This window comes from Ictidomys tridecemlineatus, chromosome 9 (genome assembly GCF_052094955.1).
Source record: "Ictidomys tridecemlineatus isolate mIctTri1 chromosome 9, mIctTri1.hap1, whole genome shotgun sequence".
In the NCBI taxonomy this organism is placed as follows: Eukaryota; Metazoa; Chordata; class Mammalia; order Rodentia; family Sciuridae; genus Ictidomys; species Ictidomys tridecemlineatus.
Window position 1 is genome coordinate 13,331,713 of NC_135485.1, and position 12,287 is coordinate 13,343,999.

The 12,287-nt window shown below is 34.3% G+C and overlaps 1 long non-coding RNA gene across 1 annotated transcript; it reads right to left on the bottom strand.

Moving 5' to 3' along the window:
* Positions 1 to 398: 398 nt before the first annotated feature.
* Positions 399 to 11,117, bottom strand: LOC110597517 (uncharacterized). The gene is made up of 3 exons (XR_002483266.3): positions 10,710 to 11,117; positions 4,790 to 4,852; positions 399 to 1,280 (listed from the first exon to the last, which is right to left on the bottom strand). It is a non-coding gene; the product is annotated as an uncharacterized LOC110597517 (long non-coding RNA).
* Positions 11,118 to 12,287: the final 1,170 nt, after the last annotated feature.

Genomic DNA, 12,287 nt, shown 5'->3' on the forward strand with positions numbered 1-12,287 from the left:
GAATTTTGACATAGCCTGACCCCATTGAAACTTTATTGCCAGTTGGCCTTAGTTTAAATGTTTGCATGCAATATGTGACTGATATTTTTAATCAAAACCACATTCATTTATGTGCCTAAATCCCCTACAGCCCTCATTAAAAATGAAAAGTTTTCTGTCTAATAACTCCTGAGGTTGCTGAATTTTGCAAACTCACCACTACCTCTTCCTGAATTTTATTTTACTACTTGGTCAACAGGAACAGTTTGGTGCAGTTGGAGATTGCAGTTCCCCAAATATATCCAGTATAAAAGTTGGCACTGAATTCTAAGCTAGATTTCCCACTTGGGTCTTATGGGGGAGATCCTGGGTGAAATGAAAATATTCTGCTAAGATAATAATGCACTCATAATCTCCCCTTATTAAATTGTCAAGCATGGTGACAGTTTTTATTAGCATTTGCACCTTTTAATTTTTTTCTAACAGTCAGCAATAAAACTTTCCTCCTACTCCCAACATACACATTTAAGATGATCATTATTTCTATTTCTGATGGGAGAAATTTGTTTTGCCGAGACATATCCAAAACATTTTTTTTTTCAAAATATATTATACCAAGCATATGAATGGCTTTTATCTCTGTGTGATGGTACAAATTGGTCGACTTCTTTCCTTACAATCTTCTGTATTTTCCAAACAATTTTCTCTTAAAATACATTATTTGCAAGGTTTTCTTTAGAGAAGTTTCCTCAGAAATCTTGAACATTTATTCACATCCATTACTGAAATTTTTTTTTCAAATAGCAATGAATGATGCTAAGATGTTTTTGATAGTTGGCACAGATCTTCATGCAAAGCCAAGAGTGGATGGCAGTACTTGCGATTCAGAAGTAAAAGAATTGGCAGCTAAAAGCAAAACTGAAAATGTTGTTTAGATGCCCGTGATCAGGAACATTCTTACTCCTTCTTTTGCCTTCCAAATCATAGTAGGTTAATATTGTTTATTCCACAGAGAGGTGTGTGCCAGCCATCTCAACAGTTGGAAAAGTTAGCTTTGACTTCAAGAGTAGCTACACGGAAGTACCAAGCGATAAAGAGCCTGTGAGCCAGGAATGAGAAACAATTAGAGAACATTTCATTAATGCTTAATGATGCGTGGAGCAGGCATACATACAGCAAAGCTGATTGTGTGCTCTGTCTTAGCCAATGATCCTCATGCAATGCCAGTATGGTGTTGCAAATGCTTCTGCCCTGTAGGCTGTGGATCACAGAAGTCAGATGATGGAATTACCTGGGAAAACCTAGGATGACAGATTGGGGAGAAACCAGAAAATGACCACTGTAGATCCCCAGGCCCAGCTTAGTGTAGGTTAGAAAAAATGTTATATACTTTTCATATTTGGTTCCCTAAGCCTAATTCCTAGTAGGCATGGTTAAATCCCACTGAGGATTTCTGTTCCTAATAATACATTAAGCATCACAGTTGGAAGATCCCATAAAGCATTTCCCCTGCTTTTTTCTCTATCACACTGCAGTGAAAAAGGATTAAAAAAAATACTGCACAGGTGCAAGTTGCAGCTGTTGAGAGTAAACTCTGTTCTACTATATTAATTCAAGTCCCACTAGGGGAATTAGAGAATAGTTTAGTTCCACACAGAAAGAAAAAAAAATTGTCTTTATCAAGAAAGATACAAGTTTCCCGTACAATAGTGTTTCTGGCCAAAGGGGCTTTTCTAAATGCAATTTCCTAAGCCAAACAACCAAAAAAAAAAAAAAAAAAAAAAAAGGTGGTGGAGGGAACTCTTTGGTTTTAGTTTTAGTTTAAAATCATACACAGTATTTGCAGAATCTAGTATACTGATGTGTACATAGAAAACTTTGGGGAGTTACATCATAGTTAAAGTATAAGCAATTAAGCCTAAATAAGCCAGACTCATAGCATCAGATTTTCTCACTGTGCTTAATTTTAATCCCCACGGCAAATAAATAAATAAATAAATAAATAAATAAATAAATAAATAAATAGGAATCAAAGACTACATATATGTTTATATTACATATTTGTTTCAAAAAAGTAAATTACATATTGAGATGTCCTTTCTATTGAAATGTAGTTCATCTTCTTTACTTCTATAGCTTCTTCTGCAGCTGCGTGTTCAAAACCATGATGCTAAGGGTACAGGATTGTAATTATTAACTGAAGATTCACATGTACTCAGTCTGAAGACAGAAATTGCTGTTGGTGAGGAGGAAGGAGAGAAGGAAGAATGGAAGCAAATGAGAAGAGGAAAGATCTAGGGAGGAGTGGAGAAGCAGATAGACCTGTGGGCCCATTATCCCTCCTCTATTCACTGGCTCCAGTGTGATTTTAAACAGCTAGGAACCTCAGTATTTTTCTCCCCAGTAGAATAATAGTTTCTGACCTGGTCATCTTCCAGAACCATCATAGAAATCCAATAATAGTCATTAGAAATTCATTGTAATCTATAAATAACTCCAGGATCATATTATGTACTTTGTACACCCCCCACCATCATCCTACCCTTTGTTTCTTTAAAGACATTCTCTTTACTCCCTGATCAGATCTAATGCAAATCCATTGCTTCTGTAGGGTTTGTGTAGCATCTAGGTATTTATGGTCACTTTCGCCTTTGTCGTCTTTGTGCTTCCACTAAATTCTCTGTCCTGTTGGTGTCTACGCATCCTCTTCTTTCTGACCCAACTCAGTGTGGATGAAATTCCCATATTCATGAAGCACAGCATGCAGGGCGTGTTCCTCTCAGAAGTTGACCTCCGGCACCTGTACTTCAGGTGGCCTTTTATGTTGGGGAGAATTCTTATACCTCAAATTTGTCTGTCCAGCCTCCATTAAGTTCTCTATTTCTCTGTTTCCTTTTTCTCATCTCCCAACCACTCCCCCCAGTTTAATGTTCACTTTTTATAGAGCCATGGATCTGTCACTGATTTCCTTTTTTTCCCCCTACATAAGGAAAGGTTAAAGATGACTCAATTTTAGCACCCAAAATAGCAAATATGGGGGGGGGGGAGCTATATACATTCTAGAAAAAAATCAATAGCTTTCTATTTGAAATAATTTCTATAAAGGTTTAACTATACATTCTTAAATCTAGAAGTCACAAATATGGCACCTATGTCTTCATATACCCCTAGGAAATCTATGGAAGACATGGCTCTCTCCTGTGGATCTAGGAAATTAGAATCCTGGTCAATACAGCGAAGCTGGCCAATCATGGTGTGGTGAACTGGAGTTGGCACAACAGCGTTCACCTCTCAGCTATTCATGTCAGGAAGAATGGACTGAGACAAAAATGAGAAATGTTGTATTACTTCTTTCACTATGTGTATAGCAATATGTTGGATACTGATGATTGCTCAGAATACACAAATATTGGCTTTCATTAAGTGAAAGAGGCACATATGTCAATAACAGATGAAGTTTTACCCGTTTAATAATTGGAGCCTGAAGGAGACTTTGTAGGACACACAGGGAGCTTGCCCTGTGCATCTGAGCTTAAGAAGCTCCACAAAGGAGAAGGTACTGTAGATCTGCCCTGGGGTAATGTCCTTCACCCAGTGGGTGCTAAGTTACATCTGAGAGGGGCAAGAAGTTCGGGTGTGTTATTGCAGTATAGGATAACAATAGAAAATACAGAAGTACTGCATGTTTCCAAAAGATATAAAAAAGGAGTTAAAGAGTTCTCGCCATGTGCTAGTGATAAATGTTTTAGTAGAGATATATTTAAACTGATTTACACATTCCAAAATCTGTACATGCATTGGAAATATAATATGTTATTCCATTAACATTTGCAATTTTTATGTATTAGTTAAAAAATAAGTGTAATAGAAGAGGCAAGAAGAACATTGTTAAATTGAAATTCTCTATTAATAAGTATATTATCAAGTATATTATCTTTTATAAAAAAAGGAAAAAGTAAGAAGTCAGAAAAAAAATCCAAAAAGAGGAAATATATATGCATGTGTATATACATACATGTATACAGTATATACATATCATATATGATTGTGCATATATATATACACACAAAATACATAAACATATTCATATACATAATTAAAATGAATTATTTCTGAAATAAACATTTTGATAAAAAATGTTAAACTGCATGTTTTTTCTATTTAATAAATTACATGGCAATTATATAATTCTATAACCTTCTTAAGAGTTGTAGGCTTTTTTAGTATTTTTTTATTAATGCAACTTTAATGGCAATAGTAGTATCTGTCACATAAAAAGTGCTCAATAAATTAATTAAATTATTAATTAATTAATGATTACTTAAATTGAGAGAAATGTGAAGAAAATTATCCTTCTCCTGTGGGCCCTTCTTTCTTCAGTTCTTACACCCTTCCAAAAGGAAACTTCTATTTTGAGCTCTATGTGGATTTTAACAGAGCTTTTACAAAGTAAAAACAAAAACAAACAAACATAGAATACCCTTTATTTCTTTGATTTTTGACAAATTTATTAAAGTATCTTTGGCACACAAAAAAATGATACATTTTCAACATTTAATTTCATAACTCTGACAAATATATGTTGGAACCATCCACTGTAAAGATAGTGAACATATCCATCATCCTTAAAGTCTTCTTTGTATCCATGGTAATCTCTCTCTCTCCTGACCATAGCTGCCAATTCACTTACATCTTCAGGAAACAACTGATATGCTTTCTGTCACTGTATATTAGTTGATACTTTGCAGAGTTGTAGACAAATGAAATAATACTAAATATATTGTTGTTTTACCTGGTTTCTTTTACTCACCATAGTTAATTTGAGTTCCATTCATGGTGTTTCATGTCAATTCTTTTAAACTTCTGAGTAGTTCTGTAGTAATGGAGATGCATTTGAGAGTTTTAAGCAGTTGGTTAAAATTATCATCTCACACATATTAGTTCCTAAATGGACCAAATCTAATTCTGTCCCTCAGCTAGTTTCCCACTACTCTCTCCTCTTCTTAATAGGGATTATTTTTATTTGTTTGTTTCATGAACTATGTTAGTAAAAACAACAACAACAACAACAACAAAACCCAACAACAACAACTCTTTCTCCCCACAGTGCTAATTAACATGCTTAGGAAACACCTCCCTATGTGTATGTGATGAATGTCTATCTAGCATTCAGAATTCAGCATTTATTTGAGTATCTTCTAAAATGCTTTCTTTGTGAGAAAGGTATAGGTTTTGTCTATTTTCATGAGTTTTTACAGTCATCTCGTTTAGTATTTGTCATATTCTATACTATTTGTTAATCCCATGAGTTTATCCTCTACTAGATTATGATTGTCTTGAGGTCCACGCCACATCTAGTATATCGTTTTATACTCAAAAGCTCAGTCTCACAACTATAATGAGTATAAGCAGAATTTCAATGAACTTGCTTGTGATTGATTATATTGGGATTGGATGGAATGGAATAAAAAAACTGAAATGGATTCTTTAGTTCCTGAAATAAAAGGAGAAGACAATAAGATGACACTTAGGAATCGTATCAGGATAATGGGCAAAAGGATAGTGACTTTCTCCAGGTATCAATCTTGGGTTTGGGGCCAGTGGAACCTTGGTGCTCACACATGGTAGACTACCTTCCTGAATCTTGACTATAAGTGTTGGTTGACTGATGGGACTCAGTACTTTTAAATTATAGGTAACTTGTTTTTCTTCTTTAGAGGTTGTTAGATCAAACATTGAGTGAATCTCATGGACTAGTTCCCACACATTTACTTATTGAAAAGAATACTGATAGAGCTAAAATTAGTGGTTTGCAAATAGGGTGGTGCTTCCCAGCAAGGAGCCCTAGATAGTCAGGGATTGTTTATTTATTTTGTTGCTGTTGTTTTTGCTCATGATGCTAACATTCTTGGGGGAGGGGATTGTAATGCCAGAATTGTACAGAGTGGAAAGAGATAAACGTTCTATTTGGACCCACCCTCTGCAAGAAAGAATTTTTCTACTCCCTATATTAATAGTAGCCCAGTTGTGAAACATTGATCTTAAATATTTGGGAAAAGCTAATAGGAAATGTTTACAAAAATATCTTGGTTCTGATTTTCATTGCCTGGTGTTGCTTCCAATGCATATTGTCTTCTGGGTACCATGTACAATCCTTTTCCAGACACTGATGTCCTGCATACATTTTTTCTATCAATAATCTTAAATACAGAAAATTGTCAGGCTCTCTGTGTACAAATTCTCAAAGTTTAGTTTGATGACATATTCCTCCTCAACATTTTTTTTTTCAAGCTGTTTCTGGTTTTGCTTGTTGTTTCAGAAACCTGTGAGGATGCTAGAATGACCAAACTTCAATTCTGTGAGGATGCTGCCTGGGAATTACTGTGCATTTCTTCCTTGCAGGGCTGCTGCACGGATAAGGGTTTTACAGTACTCTCGAGATTTAGACAGGAAAGAGGACTACTGATTTTTTTTTTTTCGTTTTAAACACCACATGATTAATATTTCTTTCAAAATTTCATATTTGCCTTTATGGGGAAGTGCTTCTTTCTCTGTCAACAACAACAATACTAAAAGCCAGCATTAAATTAACTTTGATATAAAGTGGATTGTTAATGAGAATTAGAGAACTCTGTTATATCAGGGCAGAGGGCTGCCTATACAATAGTCTCCCCTTTATTCTTGGGGAACATATTTCTAGACCACCAGTGATGCCTGAAACCACAGATATTACTCAACTCTCTCTCCATTATTTTTATACACATATATGCATACATATGTATCATAAAGTTTATGAATTAAGTATAGTATGAGATTAGCACAATAACTAATAACAAAATAGTGTAATTATAGTATTATATCATAATAAAATTTATGTAAATGTACTCTTTTTCTTTCAAAATATCTTGCTGCATTGTACTTTATTTTTGGACTGCTGCTGACCATGGGTAACTGAAACAGTGGAAAGCTAGACAGAAAGTAAGTGAGTCTACTATGAGAAATGCCCCAAAACCAAAGAGCTACTCAGCTGAAAAAAATTTAAAATGCTGATTTTGGAAAATTATGCTCTAGAGTTTTCTTCTGAGATTGGGATGCAATCTCAAAATAGAAGCCAGGGTATCTACTTTGGCTCATTGTTCCCTTTCTTGGTATCAGAAGCAGGACATTCTCCTTGCACCTTGGGATACAGGGGGATGAGAACTTAAAGGAGAGTTAGGATTAGACAGTAATACCTCACTGGCCCTCTATTACATATGGTCTAGAAGCCAAATTTCATGGCCTTGAAGTTCTCAACCATTAGCTACACATTAGAACCATCTGGAGGGTTTGTTAAAACAGCTAACCTAGACCACATCCATGGGGTTTCAGATTCAGTAGGACTGGGGAGTTGGCAGGAGGTAGCATTTCTTATAAGTTCCCTGGAAGTACCGATGCTTCTGGCCCAGGGACTACATGAGAACTCATTCCCTGTCTGTTCCTTTCAGTCGGATCCCAGTGTCCCCTGGTACCCTTGATGTTCATCAAGCATCCACAGTGAAGTCAGAGGGAATCCCTCTTTGATTCCTGATTACATCTGTGTTTCCCTATTTTCTCACTTTTGGTTGTCACCTGGGTTCTGTTATAGTTACTCAGAATGGTCTTCATTGCCACTCTTCACAATACCTCCTTTAAAAACGTAGTGCCAGAAAGAAGCAAAGTACAAGCCAATAAGCAACAACAAAAGAAAGTCCCCGTTTTCCCCTTTAACTGACTTATTACTATTAATATAGTTACTGATAGTACCGGTTGTCTTCATTTGCATTCACCCACATAAATAAAACTTAGGTGAATACTATAAATTCTGATATGGTATTAGGCCTTGCCTGCTTTTGTTTTTACTCATTATTTTTTTAAACACTCATTTCTGTACCTTGTTTTTTTTTAATTTTGTTTCATAAAAATTTTTATAAGCAATTTTAACTCCTTTGAAAAACAGGGCAAGGTATAAATAATGAATAATACTTCCTTCAGGGCCTGTTGAAAATACTAACATACATATATAAACTTCCTTGCTCTCATGATCTTGAAAACACTATTATAGTGATGTTCTCTTCTGAAGTCCCTTAGAATGTTATTTATGCCCTTTGTATGTCATGACGTTTTTTTACATTTTAATATTTTTAAATAGTGCAGTATTTGATAATTTGATGGAAAACATGCAACATAAATATAAGTCAAGACACATAGCAACAGAGCAGAAGGCTCTGAGCCCACCTTCTTATGGAGTAATTTACTGCTACAGGCATTGCTGGGCCTTCCTTGACATGTGTCCTTGGCCCATAAGCATGCATTTCTCTAGGGCCTATTCTAAACTGTGCAGCCAAATGGAGATGCCAGATAGTAGGATGTGTTTATGCTTATTTTTTAAGAGATGTTTTGGAGAGTTTTCCAAAGTGGATGTGCCACTTAACCCTAAGCATCAGGTAAATTTTCTTTATTCAAAGCTTCACTGGTACTTTGTTAGGGTCATCACTCCTTATATTTTGCTAATCTATCCAAAGGCGAAAAAGAAGCACTTATCATGGTCTCATTTGTTTTTCTATGACAATCATGCATCTTTTTAATTTTAAGTTTTTGTCTACTGTGTTTCTATGAAATGTTCTTGCCTTACAAACTTTTCAGCAAGGTCAAATGGGTTTTTCTCCATTGTTTTTGAGTGTATGTGTATGTGCATTCTTGTTTGTTACAATATATTCTGGGTAGACATCTGTGCAGTTAAATAAATTGAAGATTTCTTAGGGTCATTTTTTGATAAACATGAGGTCTTAATTTTAATAGACTTAAAAACAATCTTTATTTTTATGCTGAACAGGTTTTGTTTCTATTGAAACTACTAGCTATAATGGGGGTCTTCTATATTCTTTAAAAGTTTTGAATTATTTCTTTCTCGTTTTAGTCTTTCCTTTTTTGACTCTCTTAGATGTGGTATATAATAGAGATCTATTTATATTTTTTCTTAAAGGATAAACAATTATGTAACTGTCACATGCCAAACAATTTTTCCTTTTCTCTGATCTGCAGTGTTATCCCTCATGAAACAATTTTAGCATAGTAGTGGATTTTATTTTTTAAAAATTCTGCTTTATTCAATTGATCTATTTGTCCATGTCTATACTAACACTGCACAATCTTACATAACCAAACTTTAAATATGTTTTAATATCTGGTAGAGAGTGTTTTCAGCACATCTTATACTATTTCTTCTAGCGATTGTGGGCCTTTATCTCTTTCACGTGTATTTAAGAACAAGTTCATTAAATTTCTAAGGAAGAACTAATGGGACTTTCATCAGAATTACGCTGTACCCATCAATCACTTTGTAATAACACTGGCATGATGTTGAACCTTCTCAGACATGCATATGGTATTTCTTTCCATTTATTTTGACATTCCTTTATGTGCATTATCAGAGTCATGTATTCTTCCCATAAATATAGTATGTATATTTTGTGAAATTTATTACTACAAACTTAAATTTTGTTGCTAGTATAAATATTATCTTCTTTTTCTATATTTCTATTTCAGTTCTTTGGAAATAAGATTGATTTTAGTATGAAATTTTATCTCAACTGCTTTTCTTACCTACTTAAAATAAAACTAAATTTATTGTTTTATTTATAGGTATTCAAGAATTATATTTTTATGGAAGACATCTATAAATAGTGACAGATTTGTTTTCTTCTTTTTATTTACTTACCTATATTTCTATAATTTTTGGTATTATAAAGATAATGCTCATCAGATGTAATGATAGTGAAATTTTTCTTGTTATCAATACTGGGAGGTAGGAGAATGCTATTAAATTGCTTACCATAAAGAATGATATTTTCTATACTTTTGAAAAATAAGTTTTAATTTATAAGTGAAATTATATATATTGATGTTTTCTATACTTTATTTTTCAAGAAGACAGAATGGATATACTTTAAATAAGATTAAGGGAACTTCATTCTAATTTCAGTTTTATAAAATATTTTATTATAATTGATGTTGAATTTCATTATATTATTTTTCTCCTAATGTCTAAAATTAATGATAAAATATGTTTCTTGTGTGAAACCACTCTTTTAGTCCCAGAATAAATGTTATTTTTGATAAATTATTTTGATGACTTTTTACATACTAATGTATTTTGTTCAACAATATTTTATTTGAAATTTTGCAAGTGATATTGACCTATAATTTTCCTGTCTTGTACCATTGTCTATTTTTAGCAATGAAGTAACACTTATAAATAATCGTAAACAAAAGTTATCATCAAATCCATGAATATTTGGCAGAATTCACCTGAAAGTCATTAGGAACTGGGTTTTCTGTTGTGATAATAATCAGTTTCTACCATGCTTTTATATTGTTTATAATACAATGGAATAAGGCTTTTTAATATACTCAATCATTTTTAATCATCATGCATATTTGAAGAGGAAATATTATCAAGGAAGATTTCCTAGAGTAGGAGATATGTAAAGATTTTTTGTTTGTTTGTTTGTTTTTATAATAATAATAACAACAACAACAACAACAATGAAACCCAGGACACTAGATAGGCAAATGGAGAGGGAGTAATGAACAAAAGAACCAATATGGGCAAAAGTTTGAAGACATTTAAAAACAATACAAGATTTTGGTGATAGAATTAGTTTTCAGTTAAGCAAAGGCAAGATCAGAAAAGCACAATAAGAGCTTGTTACCTCCACTGTTTTACGGCAGCCATGGACCACAAGGCAAAAAGCAACAGGTCTTGAAGTTGAATACCAGGGATTCTGTTGAAAGGCACAGTGATTCCCTTGGAGCTCCTGCTGCATGTTGCTCTGCCATTCCTCCAACAGAGTGGACTCTCCCAAAGCAGATTTCCCTTAGAAAGGGTTAGAGGAGAAGGGGCAGGAGTGGGAGATTGTCCCAGCTTGGGACTTCATGTACATGATCTATGGATTTAGCAAATCTTTCCAGGCATGCAAATCTATCATAGAAATTCTACAGTGCTTTAGAGTAACAAAGTCCAAGAGAAAGCAAATAATGAGACCCCTATAATAAACATGTAAAGGAAATGGCTCTTATCATTAAAATACACAGAGGATTTTCCCAACAGGCAGTGAATGAGAGTTAACAAACTGGAATACTTTCCCTGCATGGTTTTATCAAGTAAACAAACATCAAACAGGAAGTGCATGAGAAATGGGAGGGATTACAGGTTGGGTTAATAACAGTCTGTGTTTGGAATTTTTCTCCAGAAAATGAGTCTAGTAGAGACGAATCCAGACAGAGGCTTTTTGCGATAGGATATTTTGCTGAATTTTAGTTTGAGTGAAAATACTAAACAGGGATTTTGCTTCTTTGGCTCAAGATGTATTCAAATCCCTGAACATTTTAGAGAATTAGTAGAACCTACATAGTATTTCCAAAGGATTTTGGTGCTCAGAAATCACTTATAGTAATAGAGGAAACAAAAGGGACTGAAATTTTTATTCCTTCTGAGAAAAGGGGAAAAATTGACTCCATACCATGTACATGAATAAGTAGATGTCAGATGTGACAGTGGGTGAAGAAACACTGAAGAAAAGCTCCACCTTCCTTCAGAGATGAGATTTCTGGATCAAAAGTGTGGTGTCAGGGATACAATCACAGAGGCTGCAGGTGCTTGTTGATGTACTTGATCTCTCTGAGCCTGAGTTTCCATCCGTGACAAAGGCGAGTTTGGTTGCATAGAGCTTCTTATGACTGTAACATGAGCACTCTTTGTAAATGTGCTTCACTCTGCCTGCAGTAAACACGGTTCACTTTTTCACTGACCAGAATCTTTTATCTTTTCTTCAAATGATCATTAAGATTTAGTCTGTACACTGGCTGATAGCCTTCTCTTAAAAGAAGTAGCTTCACAAATGCATTTTCAACACGTGGTAGAAGTCTGACACATGACAGGTGTTTGATATATATTTGTTGAATAATGTAGTTCAGGTGAGGCTTCATTTCTCACCTTTGAGGAGAAGACAGTGACCAAGCCTAGCTGATAAAAACATCATGTTGTTTGTTTAAATTTTTGTGTCTTTAAAGGTGTAAGGATGTGATATAAGTTAGCCAAATGAGGTTCAATGTCAGAATCCTGTTAGTACCATTAAAATAGGAAAATCTTTTAAGAAAATATGATATACATACATGGTGGAGTTTTATTCAGCCATAAAGAAGAATGAAATTATGTTATTTGCTGGAACAGGAGAATAGCATGCTACGTGAAAAAAGTCAGACTCACAAAACCAAGGGGCATGTGTTTT